At 35.1% G+C, this 9,700-nt stretch overlaps 1 protein-coding gene across 1 annotated transcript in view; it reads right to left on the bottom strand.

Moving 5' to 3' along the window:
- LOC142345635 (dnaJ homolog subfamily B member 4-like) overlaps positions 1-4,911 on the bottom strand; it is a 54,871-nt gene extending 49,960 nt beyond the window's left edge. Inside the window, exon 1 of the mRNA XM_075397792.1 lies at positions 4,891-4,911. The gene's annotated coding sequence lies outside the window, so the exon portion shown is untranslated. The remainder of the gene's footprint in view (positions 1-4,890) is intronic.
- Between the last annotated feature and the right edge of the window lie 4,789 nt (positions 4,912-9,700).

The raw sequence follows: 9,700 nt of genomic DNA on the forward strand, positions 1-9,700 counted from the left end.
ACTTAACGAAAAAACGACTCGAAAAATCTCGCGGCGAACTCTTCTTTCGCACCCGAAGGATAGCCAACAGACTTCATCACAGCATTGGCTTCGGAAATCAACACGGCCTAAAACACAGAATTCTAAAGCAAATGTGGAATGATATCATGATGCGTTACAAACCAGAAAACGTCTGCACGTGTCAGATCTGTTGTGACTGGCAACACTGCAGAGAGACATGGATTGATTTTCTATAACTGCTTTGATCGGCAGAACTCCCTTCTGTAAAGAAGATGCCCAACAACAACAACAAAAACAACAATAAGTTCAAGATAGTTCACATTCGATTCTGATACGTCGGAAATAATGACAAATTATAATGTGGCACGATATTATCAACAACTCGGTAACCAGCCCGAAAAGCGATAATAGAACACCCCTCAACGGTGATCAATTATAAGTTGAGATCGATCGTCTACAAAGAAAGGTAGATATAGTTGGAGTTGTTTATTGTGTCAGAGAAGACGCTCCTGACGTCTATAGCAAATTGAAGGAAACCGAGATAACAGTGTCGCCCATTGTCAAGAATCTTTTATCTCGCCGAAAACAAAAAGATAAGAATGTGGTGAAAAACTGCAGCAAACTTTGCTCCTAGGCCCATTTTTGTTCGGTATATTTATTAACGATCTTCCAGATTTCCTGATTTTTTTGGAGCACATTATCTTCGCTGATGATTTTAACATTTGGCTGTGCAAAAAAGCTTTTGGGATGATCAACAAGATGATCAACATGGGATTTAGAAATGGATAATCCAAAATAAAATGGAGCCGGCAATATACAAGTGAGCATATATGAATTTCGGAGGTAGAGACCAACAGTGCAGATTCATGTAAAATGATTTGGCAAATTCAGTTACTGTCAAAAATCTTGGTATTCACGTGGCGACTGACGTATCCTGGAAACAGCATATTGAAGAAAGAACGAAGAAAACAAACAAAATTTTGAACAAACGTAAGCAAAAATTTGCAGTTAAAGTAAACACGTTTGTAAAATTGGGATTATATAAGTGCTTAATGTTGCCGGTACTGCTGTATGGTTTCATGTGCTTGACTGCAGGGAGAACTGAAACTCAAATTTTGGGAAAAAAATCAAATAAATGTAGTCAATTGGATAACGGAAATAAAGATACAGAATACAAAAGCCAGCTTCGTCTATTAAACATTTTGCCATTAACATTCTTTAACCAACTTAATAATCTATTGAGAGTTTCAGAAGCTCTGAATGAAAACAATAGCGGCATCGAACTATCAGAAGTACTTACGAAAAAGCAAGGAGCAACAAAACTTCCAAAATGATGAAAACTCGATCAGAGAAAACGCTAAGCAAATTCATTTTTTTAAAACTGTTGAGTTGCAATCTGCCTAGAAAAATTAATAAGCATAAATGAACCAGTCTGACTGAAAATTGGAATATTATGTACAATGTGGACATTTTTCCGGAAGAAATTTTTGGAGCGAAATAATTGCACTTGGCATTGTTCTGCAATTGCCAAAACTGTAGATATTATTGGAAAATATTTTAATTTGATGGCTGGGATTTCAGACCCCATAAGCAAACCACCGCCAATAACAACAACAACAACAACAACAACCGTTCTCAGAAACTTTCCTAGTCTGAACACAGGTCAACGTGTACTTTAGGAGCTCTTTTAAGTAAAGACCTTATAAGGATAACACGCTACTTTTCAAAACCTACTCATTAAAGGGTTCACATCGACTTTTTAAAAATAAATTATTCGCAAAATTTCTTTCTGAAATTCGTGTAATTGATTCAATTTATTTTTTAAGTTGATTCCACACAGTAAAAAAACATATTGAGGAGAAATCTTTTTAACAATTTTTTTATATGACAAAAAAGTTTGAATTCGCGATCAAGAAGAGGACCTAGGTCTTTTAAACATTCCGAAGAAATTACTGCTCAGAGTGAAATCAAGTCTAATGGTAGGATTTTTATTAATTGTGTTTGAGAAGACCTCAAACACACAATTTGATCAGTTAACCATGACGCAATTTGGTATAGCTCATCATTCAAAGCATAAGTATTTACCAAGTGTGATTCAAAAAGAAGATTTGTGTCATATGCTAACATATACGGATCTAATTCTTACCAACAGAGAGGCAAATCATTTATAAAGAACGAATAACAGCTGTCCTAAAAAAGAACCCTGCGGTACAACAAATATTATTAACTCTACCTGAGATAGGCAATCGCTTAGTTTATGGCCATGGGTTATCTATGTCATATAAGATTCAAATCATTCTAATGCAACTCATCTAGAACCATATGCAGAAAGTTTTGAAGAAGTCTAGAATAGTCAATAGTGTCAAACGCTTTCTTAATGTCTATTAAAATTCAGCAGAAAAAACTGCAAAAAACAAATGTCTTCTCTAATTGAATCAGGTTGTCAGTTGAGGAGCGTTTGAGTTGGCAACCAAAATGCGGGTTTTATAATACACATTTTCATGCTTCAGAAAGTTATTAAAATTGTTGAACATTGCCTTTTCAAAAATTTTGTTCAATGCAGGAAACACAGATATGGCTCAATAGTTATCATTTTTCCATTTGGATCCGGCTTTATATATTAGACTAATTTTTACGTGGTTCAAGCAGTCAGGAAAAATAATTTTGTGAACGATAGACTAACTACGTATGAGAAAGGATACGCAAGAATGGTTATACAAAGTTTTAGAACCTTAGTAGGAGTTCTATCCATTCAGTTGTTTTATACAAATTAAAGTTTTGCAAAAATTGAAAGCCTGTGTATAGGTACAATCGAAAAGATAATTAGATTTTGGGTTATTTCCTGGATTTATGTTAACTATATTAATATACTTTCAATTTATATTGTTTCATCATCTCTGCTATTCCTTAATTTTTTATGAAACGATTTTATGCGTTTAGAGTTTAAAAAGATTTTGAGTTTTTTACTAAGAAATTGTTTTTTTTATTTAAGCGAAGATTGTTTACTTTGCTTTCTTTACATATTCATTCTTATGATTTTAGAATTCGGACACTTGAGTAATCTTTTGATGGTACGGTTCGTTTAATAATAAGATTTTTTGAAATAATTTTTATTCATATTTTAGTTTTACTCTTACTTGTTTCGATTACAGTACTTTCGTCTATCGCTTCCTTTAGAATTCTACTTGGGTTATTTGTACTGGACAAGTCACAAAGGACAGCCACAGTACTGCTGAATACTTGTCATTATAGTTGCCAGTAGTTTCTGAAAATCAATCTGGGCTCTCTCATTGTTTAAAAATGGATACGGTTTGGTTGTCGTATTTTTAATTTTGTTTTTTATTAACCAATCAGAACTTAAATTAATTGAAAAATGCTCGATAATGTTTGAAAAATTAGTTTAATAATCAACGGAAAAAAATCCGTTTTTTTTATAAAGCTTGTGGTCAATTAACGTTGTGTTGGTAACATTTACCAGCATAGTCTGGACCAGTAGTAAAATCTAGACCATGAGTGAAACCATTTGGTTTAATTATTGCATAGTATTCGTCAACAGATTAAAAATTTTACAATAAATCTATGTTGAAATCGCCAAATATAATACATTGTCGGCCATGCTGTTGAAGGCATATAGGTAATATTTCAAAATGGCTCAAAAAATTATTGTTTTTAGTGCATGATGAGCTGCATATTCAGCAAAATTTGAGATTTCCGGTATTAAAGCAAAACAATTAACGAAGTGGACGAGAGATTGCATGGTGTTGGTATGACTTCATATGCTATAGTTTCATCAATATAAATAACAAGACCGTTGCTTTTAGTCAACTTTCTGAAACTATTATATAATATCCGGACAATTTATAGAGGTTGAAAAGACAATCAGACGGCAACAAGGTTTCCGAAAGAAACATAGCAGTGGGTTCGTCATTTTTATCACATATCATTTGTTCTAGTTCATCGATATTTTTGTTTAGTGATCTTATATTGTTGTAAACCAAAAAAGTTTTCAATATTTTGTTAACCCTGTTTTTGTTGTTCGAAACGCATTGCACCTTTGGCGGTCTCACTTCAAAACGCTGGAAATATACTTATCAAACGGGGAGCTATCTCATTCATATAATTCAAACACGTTATTGAATACAAATCTATCAGAAGAATTCAGATACACGAGTACTTTTTCATTAACAGTAGTTACACTTGCAACGTCTTTTTTTTGTCTAATCAAGTGTATGACCTTCCTTTTTAGCGTTGTAAAATCAACAATAATGTGAAGTCGATGGCTCATCTCTTTCAGCTTCCTCTTATTTCCCATTATCAGATGATTAGTTTGTCTCATGACATAAATCACTATACCTTTGGGTCCATTTCTTCTTTTTGGAAGGCGATGGCAGACGGTCTTATGTATTGTAACCCCAATATGTCCCGTCAAGTCAACGAATTTTTGGTATACATCTTCGTAATAATCTTCATCGACTCCTGAATTTGGTATATTATTCCTCCTACTAATTCTGTAACGCATCAGCATGAAAAGCACTAGTCGGGTTTCACGATGATACTTTTTTCGAATCGTCGGATACTTCTGTTGCTTGTTTAATTGAGTAGAACCCACAGTGAAATGGCCGAGTCAAAAAGTCTCTGGGGACGTTTTTCGGTAGCCAACCAGTGTCCATACAACACATTGATGACCCTTATGCAAACACTCGATGAGATGAAGGCTTTCAACACCAATGTCATTTTTCGTCGAGACTGAGTTTTTCTGCGATTATGGAGGCAGTGATGGTTAATAGTTTTTTTCACTGTTTGAATAATACGAGACAAAACAGCTCAAAAATCCCCTGAAACCACTTAATAAGTTTATCACAACCTTTAGGCTTGTATATCACAACATCAATTTAATAAGTTTATCACAACAACGAAGCTTGTACCAACAATATAATTGCTCTAAAATTATTATACACAAACGTAAACTTAGAAAAAGGTGAACCAAAGGACAGACTGCACTAGATAACAACAACTTATGTCAAAATTAGATGAGTCAAACTATCAGCCTCCTTTCCTCATTTGATTCAATTAAAGAATCAACAATTTGGCATCGCCTAACGGTCCTTTGACCTCGAATGCAGAAAATAGAACGCGTTCACAAAGCGAAGTCGATTTCTGTCATAAGATATGATAAAATGTCAGCGTAGCTTTTCTCTTTGCACGCATAGTTCCAGTTGTTACAGCGCTTTTGAAGCTGAGGGGAAGTCTCCAAATGCATGCAAACAAAAGTGTACAAAAGGTGGATATTCATGGATACCCATGGTACTTGTACACTTCGCTGCAGATTTTAGAGCAAATTCTTCCAGCGGCTTTTAAACTTTGCATCAAAGTGTGTTTTGTTGAACCTAGACTCATTAAATATATTGGCCTTGATTTCTAATCAAACACCATTACTAATTGTCGTTGACTTAAGAGCGAAAGTTTCCCATAGCGACGGCTGAAGATGAAGTTAGACCTCAACAACATGACACACTTATCAAATTACCACAGGATTTTCGAAGTTTAATTTGTCTTGTGTGGGTGGATACTCCTTTCGGATATCGGAAGAAATGTGCTAGAGTAGATTTTTCATTGCATGCGCATAATGATGACATCTTTACTGGATCTCTTACATAGCGAAGGGCAATATAATCAAGAAACTTAATTTTCCGTACCGCAAAGTGATATCTTTTCAACGGAAAGCGTCCAACTAGCTTCATGCTATTTTCCATCGGCCAAATTAAGTGAACGAATCTTCTTCATCGTCTTTTCCAATTGATATAAAAATCTTTCTCCTTTATTATTTTATCTAGGTTCTGTTGTTGAGTTACATCGACTTTGAGAAAGGATAGCGATAACGGATATGATAGCTGAATTGATCGTTGGTATTTTCTAAAACGGTCTTCCGTTTCAATAATCTTCAGGCCAGCCGCCGTAATTGCCAACAAAAAATAGTCCCATATTTGTTCGCTAGCGGGATTCTTAAATAGATTCTGTAATACCTCATTGTTGATTGATTCCTCGTATTCTTTTATTGCTTCAGTTTTAAGTTTTTACTAGCTAAGAGAATTTATTTATGCATGCCGGATGAAGTGAGCTGTTTATAAACCTTTGAGGTGAACCATTGGCATGAAATATTAGCATTTTTAACAAATTTTTGGCTGTTTTGATGATCTCTCCGACAATTTTTTATGTTCAGATCTTATCAAGATACCATGTCCATCCATATTCCTACTTCATTGTGAAAAAATGTGCTTTTCAGCAAGGTCCTTTGGTAATGACAAGACATTTGGTATGATGGTAACCAAATGCAGAGCCATGTTTTTCACGGATTCATAATATCTTTTAGGGTACCAAGAGAGTCGACAGAGTTATCAAAAACCGCATATCATTTCTTAACTGTCAAGCACTCGTCAAGAAATTCAAATAAAGGAATAACGCCTGGTCCATGCATTAACAATGGAATGGGACCACCCTGAATTTTACTTCCTCAGAAAATTTTGTTTGTTTTTTGAGAAGCAAATATGATGGTATTACATAGGTTATTACGATATGTATTAAAAATGAAAAGATAGAGAGTAGGGTAAAATATATCGATGTTTTCAAAGACAGGATCACTGTTGAGACTATTGAACGCGATTTTTGCGTCAACAATAAAAAAATCGTCAACAACTGTATCATTAAAGAGACCCTCATTAAAAGAATGGCATGTTCAAAACCTCTTTTTTGACCCCTACCTAGCTCTTGATAACCACTTAGAAACTTGAGACTTGACAACAGTTCGAACAGATTTGCCAACAGTTCTTCAAATGTATCGCCTTATAAATTCCCCAATTCCTATCGGTTTTACATTGGGCATCAAGAGTTATCAAGCCACATAATTTATAGGAAGAAGGAAAGTCAAATAGGAAGTTAATATGGATATTGCTAGTTTAGATTTCGCTTTGTGTAGATCAGCTGAGGACGCCTTAAGAGATTTTGTCATTCGTTGGCAGCAAACTTGGAAGGGCCCTGGTTTCCAAGCGCCTTCAGGACAGATTTTCTAATCAGGGAGGCATCTCAAATGTGCACTGATGGTGTGGAAAAACAATTCGATGATCGTTGCCTAATAGATACCTCAATTGCTTTTGCGTGTTCTAAATGTTTCTCGCGGACGGTAGCAAGAATTTTTTTCTGGTCAAAATTGTCAGTTACAGAAAAGACAACACTGTTCGCTTCTGGTCTAAATGTTTTGAAAAGGTTCTGTTATTTGAGGCGTCTTACTCTGTTTTTGTTCATACAACAATGGGATGAGGCATCAGCATTGCGCATCACGTGACCGCTTCCGCGTTAGATTCAGTTAGAGTGGCAGAGAGGATTTCATACAAGGTATCGGTGAACTTAAACCCTGTTTTGTTTCTTGGCAGCTGTGATACCCCTGGCCGTGAGATTTGCAATTGAAAAGCGGATGCTAGTCCATGTATATAATATTGGGTTGGAAACACGAATACAGTATTAAATGTTTAGATTGAAATTACAGATATGAGAGTTCTGATGAATTTGTTTTACGATTCCAACCCTATTATCTAGTTGGGAAACGCCGACGCATTTCCACTATCAAACTGTCTTAGTCCAAAATTTGATTGGTTCCAAAAAGAGATTTTGATAAGAAACTGAATTCAAGAAAAGAATAAAGAAGAATGAAATAATTTAGGTTAAGAAAATTGGGTTATGTGAACAATTGTAAATTTACTACTTTTTAGTCGGACGCCAATAGTATAGGTGAATAGTTGTGGGTCAGCAGATGAAGATGAAAATTTCTGAAGGTCACCAATTTAGTACATGATTTAAAACCTAATTTATATATACATATATTTTTATAAATGAATATATATATATATATATATATATATATATATAAAAATATACAAATACATCAAATATTCCTGACCAAATTTGAGAACTATGATGGTTATCAAATTGGCATATAAAATATGTAAAAGTATATGCTGCTTATTATAAATAATAAACAATGAAAAAGAAACTACAAACAAACTGGATGAATAACATAAACAGAATTGAGAGATTGGAAACCATATAGTTTTCCATTATACTAAATGAATGAACAAATGAGATGCATTAACAAGGAAAGTAAACTGAAAAGTACAATTTAGCAACAAAACTGTCGCTAAATTTGTACAGGGAGTGAGAAATAACCGAACAAGCAAATGTCATGCTGCAACAGTTGAAAACGAACTGAGGCACAAAAATTAAATAGACCATAAATTACGAGTGCGTATGGCAAAGTTAAACAGAGACAAGAGAATTTCAAACAAATTAATTAACAATAAATAAAATTGTTTGTTGAAATTTAAGTATTCCTATGTTTAAATTTGATTTTCTGCGTCGATAAAACTCATGCTAACTTCTCGTTCGTAGTCGGCATAATCATAATCGTGTTTTGTGGAGAGCTGGAAAGTAGACGAATTGAAGGATCAGCCTGACTCACTAATGGCAAAAAGAAATTCGTCACATCGGATGGGGGTTGTGATGCCTCTTCTTGAATGACCGTCTCTATGACGGGATTGATTGTTCTTAAACCTTTTGCAGCGGGAGTTGGTTCCGGGTTCTCACAGAACAAACTGATCTCTCAAACCCTTAGTGGTCTGGAGCTCGTTGGTTCTGTTTCCAAATGAAGTTAAAGGCGTTGACATTGCAGAAGAAGCAGAAGTATTTGGAGTTGTGGTATTTTTGCGGCCTCTTGTTGTCAATGGTTGAGGTTTTGTTGGTTTACGAGTACTCATCACTTTTGATATATTGTTGTTCGCAAAAGACACTCTGGAGTTATTATCTGCTTGCCTGTTTACGGTTTTTCACGTCACCACAATACTTATTCTTTGATTCCTTTGGATGGGCTGCGATTGTCTCTTCCGTTGTTTTGTCATACTGCAGAGGACGTCTTTGGGCGTATTGCCACAGGTATGTGTTTTGCTTCGCTTTTGTGCCAAATTTGGCTACATCGCTATTCCTCACAGTCACTTCTGGAACTCTGGGTTCCCTAAAAACAATGGTTGTAGGTGAGGTGCGTTTGACAGTACTCTCAGGTGCCAGAGTATCGCAAAATCCTCTGAGGTTTCTCTTTGATTGCTTAGTGACATCTCTGGCCAACAACAATTTCAGGGAGGTCTCCCATTGACGGTTTGGATTGATTAACTTAGGATGAAGTATAAAGCGGCATACAGTCTTGTTTTTGTCGCTGTTGTACCTGCGACCTGCATCGATTTCTGTTCTCTTCATCGCTTCCTCGATGAGGATATCACTCCTCTCTCCATTTAGCCATCTGTTGTCGTCCAAGTAGTCATCATCAGGGATAGTATCAGCGTCTAAAAAGGGATTTAATATTTGTTCATTTAGAAGACTTGACGATTGGGGAACTGTATTCATATTGCTTAGTGGTGTATTTAGTTTTCTTCCGAAATGATTATGGAAAGGTGTATTCATTTGGTTAGCATATACGTAATTGATACAGTATTGTTTTTATTGAATCTTAAACTGTGAATGTATTATATTTATTGGCTATCTTTACGCAACTTTACTCGCCGTTTAATAATTTGTATCAAACGTTCTACTAATCCAATTGCTCGATGTTTATCTGCAGGTGCTATCATTATATTTATATTAATTTGTATACAAATAGTTT

Source organism: Convolutriloba macropyga, chromosome 9 (genome assembly GCF_964194025.1).
Source record: "Convolutriloba macropyga chromosome 9, txConMacr16.3, whole genome shotgun sequence".
NCBI lineage: Eukaryota > Metazoa > Xenacoelomorpha > Acoela > Convolutidae > Convolutriloba > Convolutriloba macropyga.